At 39.8% G+C, this 19,807-nt stretch overlaps 1 protein-coding gene and 1 long non-coding RNA gene across 2 annotated transcripts in view; one reads left to right on the top strand and one right to left on the bottom strand.

The window, feature by feature from the left end:
* The window catches only part of angpt4 (angiopoietin 4), a 60,497-nt gene extending 60,013 nt beyond the window's left edge, over positions 1-484 (bottom strand). Inside the window, exons 1-2 of the mRNA XM_047584273.1 lie at positions 252-484; positions 22-59 (exon numbers count right to left, since the gene is read on the bottom strand). The gene's annotated coding sequence lies outside the window, so the exon portion shown is untranslated. The remainder of the gene's footprint in view (positions 1-21; positions 60-251) is intronic.
* A 14,817-nt stretch (positions 485-15,301) lies between these two features.
* LOC125007026 lies at positions 15,302-17,900 on the top strand. The gene is made up of 4 exons (XR_007112643.1): positions 15,302-15,604; positions 16,120-16,212; positions 16,473-16,557; positions 16,994-17,900. It is a non-coding gene; the product is annotated as an uncharacterized LOC125007026 (long non-coding RNA).
* Positions 17,901-19,807: the final 1,907 nt, after the last annotated feature.

Consider the following 19,807-nt stretch of genomic DNA (forward strand, 5'->3'; position numbering starts at 1 on the left):
CAAGACTGTCCCAGGACGTACCTCCTCGCTGCCTCTCATCTGTCCTCCTGCTCTTCACTCTACATGGAAACAATATGCAGAGATTAGTTCCAGACAGATGGCCTTGTCCCAGGCTTATGAAACGCTCCTTGTGGAGGGACAATGTGAGTATGTTAGTAACTGAGTTTCTTTGAACAGTGATAAACTGGTCTGCAGAAGATGACAGACACAGACAAGCAGACACACATAAGAGACAAAGAAGATAAAATTACGTCAAGGGAGGCGGTTATAGACTGCGTTTTCTGCACCATCCGAGATAAGAATCTGCTCTCATCGTCCAACGTCTTCTTCACTTTGACATGATGCAGTCTTATTTTCAGCGCGGCCTGACCTCACCCGTCTGTTTCTGCCGCGGCATACATCTTCATTTTTGCCGGGTCGCTCACTTAATGTGAGGCAATTGGTCCTTTGGGGGAAAGCAGAGAGGTTACACAGTGAATGGCTTCTGCCCCAACCGGAGATCATTCTCATGGGAACGTGGGTGGACAGAGTCTGGTGCACAGAGCTGGAGCGCATAGAGTGGCTGTTCCCGCTCAAGATCCTCACGTTGCATAATTTCTGGATTACAAGTTAATTCCCAGGAACTCTCACATTGACTAATGTTAATACTCACGAATCAAAACAATGGTTTGATTTAAATGTTTAAACGCGTCATATTTGGAGATGAATTCCAGTATCAGAACCTCATCCAATCCATCAGACATAGGCATGCACTTGTTTGAGCCTGTTTGGCTCAATCTGGGCCAGGACCGCTTGCAACCACTGATAGCCCACTGAATTATACCTGAGAATTCAATAAGAAAATGTCAGGACAACGTCATATCATAAAGCAAGACAACGAGCCCAAAACAATCTAATAAAATGAATGTTTTGGACACGTAGTAAGAAATTCACGTGAGGAAACTCACCAGCATCTCAGAGCTGAAGTGGATTTGCTCTGAAGAATGAGCCAAGCTAATGTAGATGACTGATCAACAGTTACCGGAAACATTTAGTTCCTATTATTGCTGCACAAGAGAGTTACAGCAGATACTGAAAACAAGGGTCCACTTTACCTACATAAATATGAACAAATGATTCATTTTGAAACATAGAAAGAAACAATGAATTTTTCAAAGCAACACAAGAAGTAGAAGAAACTTTCAAAGTAAAACAAGAAGAATATATAACAAAACACCAACTGAATAAATACCAAAAACTCCAAAAGGTAAATGTCATAAAGAGTTTATTGTTTTGTTTTGTTTTTGGTTATTTGATATTAGTTGATTTATTTGATTATACTTCTACGCTTGCCTTGTTGGAAAAGACATGAGAAAACGTGTGTGAACAACAGACAAGAAACAGTAGATATCGTGTTTTATTGTAATTCATGTTTCACTTTTATGAGAGGAAAAGCTTTGATAATAAGGACTCCCTGTAACACAGGAAATCTTTCCCAACAAGGCAAGCATAAAAGTATTTCCAGTCCAGGGTCCAAAATCTACACCTGCCAAGCCCCAAACAGAGGGTACATGTTGGGTTGGGTAAATAAATAAACTGGGTTTACAAGATGCTCGGTCAATAAACTGTGTGGAATTACAACGCTGCGATTTTTATATGTGCCATCTGAGATTACTGTGACGTCAGGAAATCATGTCAGAGCAGCTTACTCACATTTGGAACTTTTTTACAATGTCTGTGGTTTACCTTTACATGTAATAAGAGATGAAATGAAACAATTTTGATGTTAAGCCAACAATATATATGTATTTATAATATGGATAGCTGGTGGAATGCACCATACAAGCAACTCTAGTCAGTGGGGTTGCATGAGGTAATATGGGGCTTATAAAACCTTCAAGCAACTACCTTAATTTTGAGATACATGTGAAAAGAACTGAGACAGGTACAAGCAACTTTCAGAGTGACACACTGGAGACAAACGAAACGGTTGATGCAGCCTTTAGGACCTTAATCCTGACCCTAATGCTAACCCCTAAACAACAAACCCTAAACCCCTAGACCCATAACCCTAAAAACCTAACCCTAACCCTGATCTTAACCCTAACCCTGATCCTAACCCTAACACTGACCTTCTTCAGAACCCCTAAACCTAAACCCTAACTTTTGTTCTTGAGCAACTTCCTTTCCTCGTTAATTCAAATTACTGAGTCGTTGTGGGAATGCTCTTGTTTCTCTTGTTAAGTTGCTGAAATCACATCTTGTCCAACACATGTAAACCTTCCAGAATCTCTGCGTGGCAAACAGTTCCAGTCTTGATCTATTACAAAATCCTAGCTGCAGCCATGTTAGGATGGGAGAGAAGATTAGAGCAACATGCTGTGAGATATTTCTATCCTCTCCAGCTCTGACTCTCGTGGTGTCTGTTCTTTCTTCTATCCAGGCTGATATCAGGAGTAACGCGGGGCACATGAGTCATGAACCCGCCCTTTCACCTTCCCTCTGTGGGAACGGACAGACGGATCAGGATGTGTCTTTTTTTATTCCAGGATTCGATTTCAGCTATGTGTCTTTTTTGGTCCCTTTCTAAACTTGATTCACGTCTTTGTTTGTTCATCTGGCCTCTCTACATGTTCTCATCTCTTGCTGTTGGGCACAGTTTAGTCAAGTGTTTTCAGATCATCGTTTTTATGACTGAACCTTTCAGGCTGCAGCGTTTCAGACAATACTTGTGGTTCACTTTCTGCATTTACTCTCTGAAAACATTTACTGTCCAAAATCAGTCACGGTAGAAGAGAAAAAGCAGACAATCCAACTTCCATGGTGGTTTATCTTTAAATTTAAATTTACCAAGCAGCATGTCAGCCTGCTTTTACAGCAGTGTGCAGCACATTGACAAAATACCACATAAACTAAAAAGACTGTGACTGATGCAGACAAACAGACAAAGGTGGTCAAAGCCAGATGGTGGTGGAGATTCTGCCCCAACATGTTGTCTGCACCCTCACACTAAGAGGGTTCTCTTGTCCCTTTCTGCTACACGGCAGCTGGCATGGCCTGACCGAATGGAGGGCGGCCAAAGTCTGAAAGTAGCACAAAGCAACAGGTCCAGATGGCTTCGGTTGTTATAGGGCAGAGCGCAAACATGGAACACCGAATAAAAGCGTTGACTAATCTGCAACAGACTCTATGTTTGAGCCAGATAACCTGAACAAAACCCCAAAATAACTTTCGACACTTGCTGGACGCAAGTATCAGATAGCCCATCGCCGAAAACACAATGTGTATTTGAACAGATGAAAGCTGTATGTTTTATGTCATTCACAGTGAACTTGAAGCTGTGAATGCGCTCAGTAATCCAGGCGATCCACGAACAATGCTGAAAAGCTTGAAGACGTTTCTTCAAGTTCTTAAAGACGAGTGGGGAATTAAGGTTTAATTAGGAACATCTGTGGGCGGTGTCCACCTGAAGATCACATGACGAGAGTCGGTTAACGACCAGACGCTCTTTTTTCAGAAGCAGCTCATCCACAACATCCATCAGTCTTAACGTCTGTCCCATCACCCTTCTCAACTCTTGCTTTTCAAGCTTGGACTTTTATACAGTTTAGGTTTTCATGTATGTTCTTCCTGTTTTACTGTAGCTGCGTCTTTGTCGTTTTCCCAACCTCACTGTTTTCACCCGTGTCTCGTTAACCCACCAGCGCTTGTGTTTCTTCCTCCCTTTGTTCTTGTCAGATTGTTTGTTCGAGTTAGTCACTTGTTGTTCCTTCCTGCTTCTTTTTCGATTATCCTCATTCTCTTTTATTGGATTTGTACTTGACCTACTCACCCACACCGCAACTTTTTTTGTTTATTTTTGTCAATTGACTTTGAGTTGTTCAGCCTGCTTCTCCTGACAGTGCGTCTTGTATTTGGGTCTTGCATTCCTCACCTCGCAGCACCCGTGACCCCGCAAAAAAGGTTCAACGCTGTTCACACCTTGACACAGGAGTCTTTGGACATTAATGACTCACATGTGGTTGTTACCGGACACTAGTCATGTGATTTTAAGGTGGGCAACACCCAAAGATGTTCCAATTTAAAGTCCAGTCGCCTTTGGTTTCACCTAAATCCAAAGAGGCAGTTAACACATTTAAATGACAGGTTGTGCGTAGATTCATCTTGTAATAGTGGTGCGTCATTCAGCACCTCACAGAATCATCAGAGATTTTCTGCAGGACAGATGTTCACTGATACACTAAGGCCTGAATCTGTTCACGCTCTCCCCCTCTGCTGCCTCAGCTACTCCACTACACTCTGTGCACAGTTTAAAGACGGTGAGCATCCAGGCTGTGGATGAACGTCTGAAGCTCTGGTGCCGTGATGGATGAGGTCAAGACCCGCCTCACACTTTGCAAAACTGAACACCTGCAAAAACACATGACGGGATGTAACCTGAGATTCTTTAACAGGAACAGAGTGAAGGTTTGTCACATGGAGGTAGGACCCTAACAGAGGAGGATGCAGGAACAGGGAAAAAATCAATGCGTCCAAGAATGCTGAACGGACAAATCGGTGAGAAACAAATTAAAAGAAAGCCAAAGCCCATATATACACTCATGGGGATTAATTAAACATGACGACAACAGACAAAACACAAAGACAGGAAGTAAAAATAAACGCAGGGAATAAATCACAATAAAACAGGAAATACAACAATTGGTAACCAAAGCCAGTTAAATTCATCAATAGCATACTTCATTATTTGCATATCAATTATTTGAATTATTGGAACGTTGTCTAACTATGGTTTGGGACGAGGTCAGCGGTCAGGAAGTGGTAAAAGCAGCAGTAAGGCTGTGGGAAGGAAGTATTATAACTGTCAAAACTCCCAAAAGAAGCAAAAGAAGAAAGGAAGCACAATCTTTCTAAGACAGTTTATGGCAGAAACGAGGAATACAAATTACTTGTTCTGGAGAAGAAAGGTCTTTTGGAGAGAAGGTCATCTGTCGTCTATTTACTGAGCAGGGAGCTCTCTGAGCTGATTGAACTTGAAATTTATAGTTTCAATGTAGAATGTACACAAAAAGTGTGATTAATTTGCTTTAACACACCTTAAGAATGGAAATTATTAATTACGATTAATCGCAATTATGTGATTTTACTGACAACCCTAGTATAAAATCATCAGAGCAGCTCTGAAGCGTAGTCATCCTCTAAAGACAACGACAAAAGACTATTTTTAGGCAAAAGAACATGAAGGAAACTTTTGACCAAAGTGTCTGTTATGAGTTTATCTTAAGTGTCCTAAGTGCTCCTAGTTTATTTCATTATGTCCATTTAATCAAATTCACTGACCTTTCCTGACTTTGAGAAAATTACTAAAAAAAAGATGAAAGACATTATTTATCATTTTACTGAAAGCACAGATGAAGTGAGCAGCGTTTTAAAAGGCCGACAGAGAGTTCATGTCTCAGAGCGGAGCCGTTCATCTTAACCAATCGTGACATCAGGAATGTTTTGATCTTTAAGCTTCAGTGATTCCTTGAGTAGGTCTCAGATATTTAAAATGAGATATGTTATTAAACCAAAGCCAACACTCTGGCAGGTTTGGTGTTAAATGAGATTTATCTTTAACTGAAAAACCCGATCATCTGAAGTCAAGTCAAGGTGGCAACAGCCTGAGCGTGATGTTCCAGACGTCTGTCCTCCCAGCAATGCTCTCTAGGTCCTCATGAGGAATCCCAGGAGTTCTCACGCCAGTGGAGATATACAGTGTAATCCCTCCAGTGAATTCTCCATCTACCCTGGGATCTCCTCCGTCGGCTGGCCGGTAAACCACCTTGTAGTGGTGCACAGGAGGAATCTCCAACCACTGACTGTATATACAGTGGACAAACCCATCGTGACGTCACCCATTGGATTCTGGACCTCGAAAATTAAGCCCGAAGTGGGCGTAGCCCACGGACGACATGTTGGATGAGCTTTACTCCGCCCACACGCAGATATTCCAAATATGGACGTGGGGGGGTCATGTAAGACATTCAGACACACCCACCCAACTCTCCGCTACCTGTTAGCTATAGCTGCCGCCGGTCACTCAAAGCGGCAACGCCCTCAATTACACAGAATTTTAAACCTTAAAAAAAATAAATAAATAAATAAATAAAAATTCACCAATCTATTAAGACCAAAACCATTTTTTGTACCAGGCTCTAAACATGTTCAATATGTTTTAGACTTTTAGAAAAAAAAAGCTAATATATAAAATACTGTACATTCGTCTGTGTCGAGAAACCATCTGCTCTAATTGTTCATCAGCTGATGAAGCAGAGAAGAAGAGCCTCAATCAGGTTCTAACTTTAAAAAACACTAATGCTTTAAATCAGTCTAATGTTCTAACATCTGTGAAGGTTCTCAGTCATCAAGGTCATGGTAAACCCAAAGGTCCTTTTGGACTGATGTTCTAATGTTCTAAAGGTTCTTGTGAATGAAAATAATATTTACAATTTAAAACTTTCTCACCATTCCTCCACTGCAAATCAGCAAAAAAAAAACGACCAAAAGAAACACATAAAGGCAAACAAAAGTTCCCGGTGCTGCTTCCCGCCAGTCCATCAGTATCAAAGAGCAAGGGCCTTTAGTGTCGACTTTTTGCAATTACACATGTAGATTAAAAAAAAAACAACTAAACAGTACATCAGTTGCTGTGTTTACATGGACACTAGTAATAATCAAAATCGAGAATGACCCATGACACTACCAACCTTCAATAGTCTGATCTCCTAATAACCATTTACATCAGGTGAGCTGCTGGTTTCTCTCTGGTTGGAATAAATCCATTTTTTTCAGAGTGCGTTTGCTCCTCGTGGGGTAAATATCAGGTGACAAGTTTCCAGGAGGGACAGAAATATTCATTCATCCGTTCGTTAGTTAATTGTCTGTATCTGTATTTTCTGTTTCTCCTCTGGAAGGTGGCGGGGGTCTGGAGCTTATCCCAGCGGTCATTAGGTTTGAAAAATAGACTTTTTTATTTCCAGCAGAAGCATTTAGTAAATAAAGTTGTACACTCACTACAGCCACACATGTTTCGACCTAGACACATTTATCTGATCCAATCTTTTTTTATTTTACAGTTAAGTTGGAATGTTTGATCAGAACCACTGATCAGCTTGAACAATTACCGTCCACATAAACTAAGCTATTAAGAATAAAGCAATCTCACCATAAAGCATTCTGGGAAATGTAGGAAAGGACTTAATCGGGCACATCAATGAACTTATTTCTTATGATCATTCAGTCATCCAACAAAGAGGAGTTAAATATTATTTTAAAGGCCTTTTTTTCAAGTATGGGGGCCCTGGAGAATATATAATAAATATAAAATAAATAGGTCAGTGTTTTTCTGTGTTGAGATAGTAATTTTCTTAAACAGTAGCATGTGAGCATATCTACTTGAAGGAGACAAGAATGCTTTCAGTGAGGGAGTTTCTCATTACTTTGAGAAAGGGAATTTACTGCAGAGTACATCTTCAGAAAGACGTAATTTGTCCAGAGATTTCAAAAGCTTGGCATGAACGGAGGAAGATTTCCCACCATTAGTGATGATTGTGTTTACACTGTATTATCTGCTTCGTGCTAACTGTATCACAAAAGTCACTCATAGCCTTAGAAGAGGAGTAATGAAGAATAACAGGGTCACATGCAGGGAATAAATTATACAGAAAGGCTGTTAAAACACAGTCAGATTTATCTGTCTCCCTCTTGGCTGGAGAAATGAAACATATCTTTAATGGGTGTCAAGTTGTAGGATTATTTCACACATTATCAATCAGTTGCAGAGCGTCTGTGCTTGTTGTGGGCCAATCGGTGGCTGGGGTAAATTTGTGTTTTGACAGCTACAGAATGGAGTTTGCAGGAGGTCAACCTGCAGCCGGCGGTTAGCGGCAGGCGTTTAAATCCCTCAGTAAACACATTACAGCTCCCCTTAGAGTAACATTGACCTTCATCAATCTAACTTCACCACAAACACATCAGAGGCCTAACATGTGCCTCATTCAATACAGTCACGGTGCCACATGCGCTTTTCGTAGAGCAACTGTCTAATGCACAAACTGAACAAATGCATATGTTATATTGCTTATGTTTTTAGTTTGATCCATACCAGATGTAAACTGGTCAAGGCTACCGTCTTAGAAATATCAGCTGCCTTTGTCTTTGTATCCAAAACTGACAATCATAGGTGAGTAAAGGGGATCTTTAACATCTTATTCACATGATTTTTAGGTGGACACCACCCACACACGCTTCTTATAAAACTTACCCTCACCCACCACTTTTTAATAACTTAAAAAATGATTTTAAAATGTTCATCCTTCTGTTTTTCTTCTTTTTTAAACTCCACAGGCCCTCAGACCCATGTCACTCCAGCATCCTTTAGTTATAGGCTGCTGGGGGACGATGCACCGAGCACCTGTCCTCTACTCTCTTGCGTCTCACACAGAGCTTCTCCTGCAATTGTGTGACACTAAAGCGTGGCCCTCTCTCCATGGAAACCATGCACTTGTATTGGCTAAACCAATGCTATTTTCCCGGGGATACGGGCGGTGCAGCCTTGCGACGTTTGAGCCAGAATCTGCACAGTACGGTCTGAGAGTGGAGCCCCCCAGTAGTCACCATCATGCAGTGTTGGGCAAGCTACTTAGAAAATGCAGCGAGCTAAGCTACAAGTTATTCTACATTAAATGAAGCTTCACTACACTGAAGCTACCCACCAGGGAAATTCACTTCATTCAAAGTCATTGCCATCTAGTGATTAGTGAAACTGTGAGACAAACAGATCAGTTCAATTGTTTATTAAACGCTTCTCTCAACAAAACCAATACTTACAGTCACCACAAAAAAACAGGTTGTGTGTGTGACTGTCTTCATTTAGGATGATTTCTTATAATTTGGGACTAAATTACCTTTAAGGTCAAGGTGTGTGAAAGGAAACACATACACTCAGAACGCGCACTATTTGTTGCCAAAGCAATTACAAGTTTCTAGCTAGTGCTTTGTTAGCTGTTGATGTTTGCTGGTTGAGTTATGCTAACGTTAGCTTAGCTGGCGATTGTGTTAACTTCGGCACAAACGAGCGCGCGCGCGCGCACACACACGAACGCACACAACGTTATTCATTTGCCTCCAAAGGACAGGTTGCTGGCTAGTGCTACGTTAGCTGTTGATGTTTGCTGGCTCAGTTGTGATGATAGCTTAGCTGGTGATTGTGTTAACTTCGGGAAATACCTGAATGTGCGTCCTTACATTTGTGTTGGACGTCCTGGACGTTGACAGGAGCTTCTTCTTGGGGTTGCATAGTAAACAACCGAATGTGAAACTGCTCTGTGAGGTCTCGACAAGTGACATAAACTTGTTGAGGTATGGCCATGGTGAAGACGCCTCTGCCTCCATTGTCTCAGGCTGCCGCGCGCTTTCCATCTCGGCTGCATCAGACAGCTCTCGCGGGCATCTTTTTATACGACTTTAGGGCGGGAAACAGCAGGATGATAGGTAGGCTAAGATGATAGGTAGGCTACGTGACGTTACACGGGAGAGATGCGTTTAGGGTCTAGAAATGCCTGGGAAAATGTAGCTTCTGTGGACGCTACCCCACTACTTGGCCACGAAAGTAGCTTCACTACTGAAAAGCTATTTAGAAAACAGCGACGCTACGACCACGCTACTGAGAAATGTAGTTAAACTAATAACGCTCGTAATACTCGTCTTTCTATAGCCTCTACTAAAATTAAACTTATCCAAAGTTTGTCCTTGAAAAAAAAATGTATTTGACTTGTATTTTAGTGTTTTAGTTAGGCCCAAGTCCCGTCCACTAGCATAAATGAAGTGGAGCGTATGAGTTATACTGCAGCCAGTCACCAGGGGGAGCTCTACTTGCTTTGGCTTTTGAGGAGCAACTATACCAAACCATATTTGGAAATATGGAAACTAATCCAACTCTGTCTGTCAGATGAGGTGAATGACTATGTCACTGTTACAGAGCAGAATCAGTTCCCAATGGAGAGACTTAAGACCAACTTTCTCCAAAAATGAATTTGTGGGTAGGAGAGTTGGTTCATCAGTAGATTGAATACACCTAATGATGTGAAGAAGAATTATGAAGTCAAAACAATATGCAAATCCTTTGTTTTGAATTAGTATTTTGCTGGATGAAACGTCTTCAAGAAACCTCAAGGAAGTCCAATTGATTTTGTTTTAGATACACCATGACCTGAATGAGTACATTCTGAGAAGCCGGACTTGGGGAGAGCTCTAGTTCCCACATATTTCAAAATCATCCCTGTCCATTGAAAACAGAGTTATCTCCAAATCTGGTGATTTTAAAGTTCTCAGAAAAGCTGATGGATGAAGCGTTCCTTACTAAAACAAAGTCTTCTTAAGCCAATAAAACTATTTAAAACCAATCAGTTGTGAATGATGTACTGTCACAAAGCTGTTATTTTTCTTTTAATGCGAGAAGTGGACAACCATTAAATGACTGGAGACCTTCTCTAGGTGTGTCACTCAGATCGATATCTTTAATGTGCAACTTGATAACTGGTTAGGAGATAGTATAAAGTTATGGCAGGGAATTCATAGGACCAAAAAGATGATCTTGTCAGACCACCACAGGTAGATTCTTTACAGTTACTCAAAAAGTGATTTCAGTTTTTACTCGCCCTTGTAAATGTACTTTGTCAATAACTAAACAGCCTCAATAAATCACAGCCACAGTTTTTATAAACACCAATAAGCTCTGCATGTGTGTTTATCTGAGCTCTTGGTGTTGACTCCGAACCTTATAAAATCTCTATCTTATCTGTGTTTTCTTTCCAGATTGGCTGGGAGTCACACTGATCGCAAACACACTCATAAACCATAAACACACTCTCAGCCATTGTTCCATGTTTCACTTGGAGCAGACGATGTATGTTATCAGACTCCGAACCCACGACATCGGCCAAAAACTGTCAGCACATAAGATGGGAGTCTTTCCTCGTCCACGCAGCCAAGATATCCAGAGAGCGTAGTCAGGAACGATCTGTGTTATTATTTGCGAGGGAGGCTGTAAATTGTAGGATTCAACACAAAGCAGCGCAGTCTGATGGTGTATGTGAAAGTCAGGATGCTCCTTCAATGGGCTCTTGTGAAATAGTTGTAATCATATTTTTATAGCCGACGAATCAACTAGGATTCTATGTTTTTATCACTGACGTCATCAGCAACTCATCTGTGTTGACTTGACTTTCACCACGTAAGAGTCGACCCCTATCACGCACTGGAGAATCACATTTTCCTACCCAGCCCTGTTACTCTTTCTTCCTGGCAACAATGTCGTCCTTAGCTTCAACCAAAGACTTCAACAGTGATTTTGATGTTACAGGACAAACCTCTCCCCATAAAGAACATGTCCACTGAGTCAGGTTGGACAAGTTGGACAAGCATTTTAATCTTGTTAGTTGACTTTCTCATAGATGGGTATTGATGCCTTTGGTATTAATAGTTAATAACCAGCCTGGTGGTCATGAAGACTTGTATTCACCGTGATGTTAACCCTCATAGCCACTAGGAGGCATTGTTGGATTGACATCGTCGGTTGTGTTGTTAGTGACATTCAGCTACACAGATCAGGTAAAACATTATGTCCACCTTCCAAATATACCAGCTGTGACTCATCAGAGCATGAACACGGGTCTTCTGAGTCTTCTGTCTCCTGGGCTTGTTCCAGCGCGTCCCACACCCACAGATACTTGGTCGGTTTGGGATGTAGTAAATTTGGAGGCCAGGTCAACACCTTGTGATGTTATTGTTGTTTTCTGAGTTACGCCTAAAGCATTTGTGTGTGTGTATGTCTGTGTCAGGCTGCATCCTGCAGCTGCCACCAAGGACTGTCATTACTGTGGGGCAGGGGTGTCTGGTCTGGTCTAGGTGGGTGGTACATGTCTAAGTAACATCTACACGAATGCAAGGCCAAGTTTCACGACATAACACTGAATTGTCATCTGGTTTGACTATTTCTGTGCTATTATTATAACAAATTCCCCCCAAAAAAACAACGTAGGTATGAGGGTGGCTTACATGTGTTAATGACTCATTCCATTACAGATGGTTCCTTTTTTTCACATGCAACATGCCATCCTATCAGTGTTGGTGAAGGTTAAAAATCAGTAAATTGGGCTGGTTATATTAAATACAGGAAGACAATCATTCCAAATAATTGACTGAAAATCTATATTGAGATATGCATTAAAACCTGTAAGAGCTCAGGTTCTCTATACCCGTCTGAGCACTTTTCCACTAGAACAGGTTTTCAAACATCAACTCAAAGATGAAGTCACAATAAACACGATGGAAGCTAAATCTAAATTAGGATGAAAGCATCTGAAAAAATTATAAATCTAATAAATCGTAGAAATAATAATCTGGCAAAAAAAAAAAAAAAAAAACCTTGGAGGAGGATGGGTTGAATTCACCTGCAAATATCCTAAAATAAATAAAACATACAAAGAGGCTGAGTTGGTTACTCCCAAAGGAACAACCACACGTATCCATCAAACTGATGTGTGGGAAAGAGACGGCAGATTTTTTCTCTACCATGACATGAAACAGAAAAATCTCTGTGTGGTCATCAAACATATTGAACAGGACGCTGGAGTCTACTGGTGTGGAGTCCAGTCACCTGACGGAAATATGAGTGTTACATTCAGAGAAATACAACTGGAGGTTAACGGTGAGAAATACACTTTACATTGACATTAATGCAGTCATGAATAAATAAATATTTAATATTCATTCATATTTTGAATGAAGGCTGCCTTTGATTAGATGTGTGTGAAGTCACTGTGAGCAATTCATGTAATTACATCATCAACATATTCGTGACTATTAACAACATGTTTTAGTTTTTTCTTGTCATGTAAAGATAAAACACAATCGGGGCCTTCAAAATGTACTTGCTGTTTAGAAATGTCATCTCTTGGAGATTGTTGAATTTAAATCTCACATGGAGCTTCACTTTTTATAAACTTTGAGTTCATGGTGTGTTTCATAAAATAAAAAATGTTATAACGTCACATTAAAGGCTGCAGTTAGTACTGATGTAACTATATAGTATTTTACTGAGTTTTGAAGTTGATCTGTAGCCTCCTTCACTAGTTACACTAATACTGTCGGACGACTTGTTCATTTATTCCTGCCTTCATGCACATCTTCACCTTGTAACTATTTCCAGTGACTCCAAGGACGACAACGGCCTCCACCACCTCACCCACAGCTCATCATCCAACGTCAGTTCCTGCCGTGGCTCAGGGTGAAAATGAGAAAGGTGCTGTAGCAACAAGTTGATGTGTTTGCATGATAAAAATGTGCGAGGAGCAGCCACAGATTAAAGACTGATTAATAGTAACACTTGGTTCAGGCTGCAAGCGTCAACACTGTTAGGCAGCTTCCTGCGTCATGCAACATGCCTCCCTATCAGTGTTGGTTACGGTTAAAATTCAGTAAATCGGGCTGGTTATATTAAATACAGGAAGACAATCATTACAAATAATTGACTGAAAATCTATATTGAGATATGCATTAAAACCCGTATGTCCACAGTGACACCAGGGGAACTGTCACACATATTGCTTCCTGTTTCTTAAAATAGTTTCTTAATCAAATGTAATGAAACATGAATTGGGTATAAGATACTATTTAATCACTTCACCAGCAAAATTTGGCTATTTTGTCGTTTGATACAGACAAACATTAAATTTCATTACATACTGTTGTGCAGTAAAAGTAGGAGAACTATTCTACTATGTCATATTTATAAATAGATTTCTGTGACTCTTAAACCACATATTTCCTGATAACTGCCCTTACAAAGAAGTTAAGTATAATGAGGAAGTTAAACGTTGTTTAAGAAAGGAAAGGAAAAGAATTTATATTCTTACCTTGACGCAAAAGAGACAAACAAAAGTAAACCAAGTGCAGTTGAACTGTTGAGACTAATTCAGGATCCAAAACCAACACAATGAGGAGTTTTCTGCTGCTCATTCTCCCACTGATGGCAGGTAAAACATTTAAAAACAGCTGTTTACAGATTTTATGTATGTAGAGTAATGAATGTTATAGGATGTATAATAATGTAATGTATAACATCATACGTGTAGAGTCTACAGGTTCTGGTCTAGTTTGAGTTTTACAGTTTTTAGTGTTTTTGCGTACTCAAACATTTAATTTGTTTCCAGATCTGTTTTTACCGTAGTTACATAGTTTCATTTCTAAAGGATTCTGGGGAAGAAGGAGCAGTGATGTTTTTTTTGTTGTTGTTGTATTGTGTTTTAGAACAAACAAAAGAAATGTGATAGCCTCGGATATTTTTTTATTTTTAAGATTGTATCGACTGTCCATTTGTGGTATTATCACAACTGTTTTGATGAAATACTGAGAGCAACATGGGCGACAAAGCTGTGACAGCCGCACAATTTTCCAAACAATGTGACAGAACAAGCAAATTACCGGCACATCAGTTACACCAAACGTCTTCGGTGAAACAGTGTCTCTCAAAAAGAGCTCCGCTTCTCTATACCCGTCTGAGCACTTTTCCACTAGAACACGTTTTCAAACATCAACTCAAAGATGAAGTCACAATAAACACAATGGAAGCTAAATCTAAATTAGGATGAAAGCATCTGAAAAAATTATAAATCTAATAAATCGTAGAAATAATAATCTGGCAAAAAAAAAAAAAAAAAAAAAAAAAACTTTTCTCTTTGATCCACAGGATGTGACGATTCATCTGAAGTGAGGGCATGTGGAGGAGGATGGGTTGGATTCACCTGCAAATATCCTAAAGGAAATAAAACATACAAAGACGCTGAGTTGGTTACTTCCGAAGGAACAAACATAGTTATCCATCAAACTGATGTGTGGCAAAGAGGCGGCAGATTTTTTCTCTACCATGACACGAAACAGAAAAATCTCAGGGTGGTCATCAAACATATTGAATTTAACGAATTTGGTCGTTACATGTGTAACTTTTACCAACGACCTACCTCATCCCCCGAAGTAACAGAAGTAGAAGTGTATCCTGGTAAATATGGCACCTTTTTTTTTCATCATTATTATTATTGTTTATCTGTCTTTACATTTTGCTTTATATAATTTGTTTGTCTTACACTGGCACATTAACTATAGTTCAGAAATGAAAGATTCAGTAGTTTAGTCTACTACTATTTCAGTTCGATGTGAAACAACAACAAGCTTTAAAATGTTTCTGTCTGATTTTAAGATTATCGGAGCTGTGCTGAGGCACCAGATAAACGAAGTGTGAACCCAGGAGATAAACTCAGCATCACATGTAATTATCCAAGTAACAAATACAATTCCTGGGTCAAGCTTTTCTGCAAAGAGAACGATTTCAACTGTGAAGATATTTTATCAACTAAATCTGCTCCGAAGACAAACAAGACATTCACTCTGACAGTCACAGACAGAGGCTTCCACATGTCCATCAGTCCGGTGTCCCCACAGGACGCTGGAGTCTACTGGTGTGGAGTCCAGTCACCTAACGGAAATATGAGAGTTACATTCAGACAAATACAACTGGAGGTTAACGGTGAGAAATACACTTCTGTTAATCACAGGGACATTAATGCAGTCATGAATAAATAAATATTTAATATTCATTTATATTTTGGATGAAGGCTGTAGTGCCTTTGATTAGATGTGTGTGAAGTCACTGTGAGCAATTCATGTAATTACATCATCATCATATTCGTGACTATTAACAACATGTTTTAGTTTTTTCTTGTCGTGTAAAGGTAAAACACAATCGGGGCCTTCAAAATGTCATTGCTGTTTAGAAATGTCATCTCTTGGAGATTGCTGAATTTAAATCTCACATGGAGCTTCACTTTTTTATAAACTTTGAGTTTATTGTGTGTTTCATAAAATAAAAAATGTTATAACGTCACATTAAAAGCTGCAGTTAGTACTGATGTAACTATATAGTATTTTACTGAGTTTTGAAGTTGATCTGTAGCCTCCTTCACTAGTTACACTAATACTGTCGGACGACTTGTTCATTTATTTCTGCCTTCATGCACATCTTCCCTGCGTAACTGTTTCCAGTGACTCCAAGGACGACAACGGCCTCCACCACCTCACCCACAGCTCATCATCCAACGTCAGATCCTGCCGTGGCTGAGGGTGAAAATGAGAAAGGTGCTGTAGCAACAAGTGGATGTGTTTGCATGATAAAAATGTGCGAGGAGCAGCCACAGATTAAAGACTGATTAATAGTAACACTGATTAATAGTAACACTTGGTTCAGGCTGCAAGCGTCAACACTGTTAGGCAGCTTCCTGCGTCATATCACCACTGTCCATTGAAAATCAACTGAAACCCATTGCTTCCTGAACGCAGCATTATAGGCGGTTTAAACACAGCTGGCCCCTGTTTCATTTCATCATTGTGTCTTACAGATGGCTTTTGGGTGCCTGACGTCATCGCTGCAGTCGTCTGCTCAGTGATGCTGGTGATTCTGGTCATTTCGGCTTTTGTCTAAACGTAAGTTTTCCCACAGCTGGACCTTAAAGGCCGGCGCACAACTTATATGTTGTCTTCTCAGTTCATTGTCTATTAAATGCTTTGAAACAATCAACATCTACCACAATGACCGGAGCTCATAAAGACACTTTGACATCTTGTCATTGGTGGAGGTGAGCTAACTCAGAGCTGCTGTGTTCACTTCCTGCCTAATGATCCCCACCCACTGAATGGTGTATATGGTACATTATATGGTACATACTGTACATGTATTACGTAGTTCTGTTTGTGTAGGTTCATGCGATCTCCTGTTTTCATGTGTAGCCTCGCAATGTTTCTCTTCTCAACATGACTTTGATGCTGAACTACTGAAGTCAGCGGCCAAAGGGTGCCAAACCGTCTTTACGAACTGCTTCTTGCTGTGTGGATTATAAACCATTTGTGTGTTTTCGCTCAGACGGGACCATGTCTTTGTGGAGACGGGCAGCCGGAGACACAAGGGTCCTTCCAGAAGTCAGACACAAGAGCTGCAATGAAAAGGCTTCATGTTTCTGCCAACTTCCGCACAAACCCCTCATGCTTTCATTACTCCAAATCAAATTTAGAACTGCTAATGAAACCAAGTGCATGCACCCTAATCTGACACTCCTGCATTAAAACCTTCCCTATCGACGTCTCTAATGTTCAGTTGAAAGGTCAGACAGGTGGTGGTTCACCTGAATGATCATTTTGGAGGGTGTAGTTTGTGGTCCTGTCAAAATATTAGGAACATCTGTCAGTTCAATATTACTACAAACCACGGCCTCCACAATGTAAGCACTGTTGAATTCATTTTATTTGCTTTGCTGAAGTATAGTGATAGGACAACATGTGTTCAGTAACACAGTTGCTGACCAAGTCAGCAATGTTGTGAACTGTGTTCAAGATTGATGTGTCTAACGCCAACAAACTGCTCAAGTGTATCTAAAACTATTGTGGTTGATAGTATGTAAGAAATGATGCTTTTTTGCAGCAGCAGCTTTGTTTTTTTTGTTTTTTTGTTGTTGTTTTGTTTGTTGTTGCCTTTGCTACTGTTGTACTAATGTTTGAGTGGCTGTCTTAACTGGTCTGGATAAACTTGATCCGTATGGGTATATGGTTACATGAATACTGTGGAGGGACTTCACCTACAAATCAAACACACGTGCAAATATAGATTATTTAAGAAAGTTTGATATAAAGTAGGCACTGTACAAATAAACCTTATTTTCTTTGATGAACACCTACATTTACTATAATCACTAACAACAACATCCTGCCATTCATTAAATCATTCCTTCCTTTGAACAGAAATCTCACATTGCATATATATAACCTGCTGCAACTCATTTGGATTTGGGATTGTGTATCATAATTATATCAGGGTAACTATATTGTACAGGCTTCTGGATACAAGGCGGGTGGAAAAAAACCTTTTCAGTTTACCCCAAACAGTCAATCATTATTTCCTACAGGGTTGCACATACACTGCATGCACACCATGCCATTTCTGTGTTAATTGAATCCATATTGTGTAATTTTTCATGCGGTTCTGTTGAATAAGGCATCTTATGGCCTTTTATGACACAAAGCCAACTTAAAATGGTAAAAATTAAAAACAGCAGCAGAAATATGGATTTATGTGTGTCATGAATTTACCCGTTTTACTGTAGTCCTTTGACACTGCTGAATGCCTAAAAATGTGTTAAGATGTATTACTTTCCATTAAAGTCATAATCAGCTTTTACTGCTGTTTGTTTTGCTTTTACATGCCATGACATTTCCGAAGCCCTTATACAGTGCAACCTGTCAACCACATGCCAGGCAATATTCGACATTAAGCAACGCCCAGTTGTGTCATCAATACAAAATAAATGTGTGAAATGTTGCATGCAACAAGTCTTTTGAAACATGTTTCGTGAATTCAGTGTCAAAATGAGTTTAGTGTAAGTGTCTCTCCAGAACGACTCCACATTTTCTCACCTGATTTCATATGAAAAGGAACATCAGCAGCCTTTCCATTATTTAACTGTTATACTACAGGAGTCCTGAAGAGAAGTCACTCAACTGAAAACAGACAACCAGAAACATGAAAAACAACAACACAGGCCTGAATACTTAAATAATGTTAGTTTAAGGCCCAAATGCACACAACATAGTTTTATTATTACTTATTAATGTTCTTCTGGGAAACCTGGGTCCTGACATTTATATAGGGATGGGCATCGGTAACATTTCATTAGTACATTTATTCAGCCACATTACAATAAATACCTATAAGTATAAACATGTAAAGTACAGTGACTGAACGGGCTCAGGCTGAAGCAAAGAATGCTTATAAATGCCTAACCTAGACTCTAAACCATTTAAGTGTCATGTCGGGGGGGGGGGGGGTAGGGAAGTTGGAGGTTGTGGAAGGTGAGGACCCAGATGCAGGACTATTGATGAGGCAGGATCTCAAACAAAAAGGTTTTTAATAACTAACAAAAGGCCCTGCGCATGGCAGGAAAACCAAAATCCAAAAGAAATCTTTAACATGACGTGGAACAAGGACAAGGAAACATGGACCATGACGTGGAGACGTAAACTAAACTAACAAAAACGACGCGACCAGGAACAAAGGGAAAGGCAGGGCTATATATACACATACACATGAGGACTGCGGGATGACAAGACACAGGTGAAACACATGATGACAATCAACGCAGGTGACACAAATAACCAATCAAGAGACAAACAAAGAACACAGACAGGAACAACAGAACTTAACAAAATAAAACAGGAGACATGGAACCTTTCAAAAAATAAATAAAGCTCTGAAAAATAGCTTCACAAACCACTCGTTTGAGTTGCACATTTTTTTAAATTTATACTTCCATCATACCAAAATTTAACTCCAGTTACAGAAATGCATCTCCTTTTAATGCTTTTTGTGTTTGTTTGTTTCTTTCTTTCTTTTTGCACAACAAATTTGCAATAACCTCTCAGATCATAGTTGCTCTCCCGTGGTAAAAAAAAAGTCTTGTACGGGGTCTGGGAGTGATTTTGCTCTAAACATTATTTACATTCTTTTATAATAGAATAAATCATTCAGTTTCATAACATGAGAATTTAGAGACAATAAATTAGTGTGAGCATAATAATCAGTTTTATTATTATTGAATTTATAATTGTTTTATAGGTTGATCCCCACATTTCTATGCGCTACGACATGTAAGGTAGTATTAGTGAACAATGCATTAAATGCAATGCT

The sequence above is a fragment of the Mugil cephalus genome, chromosome 4 (assembly GCF_022458985.1).
Source record: "Mugil cephalus isolate CIBA_MC_2020 chromosome 4, CIBA_Mcephalus_1.1, whole genome shotgun sequence".
NCBI lineage: Eukaryota > Metazoa > Chordata > Actinopteri > Mugiliformes > Mugilidae > Mugil > Mugil cephalus.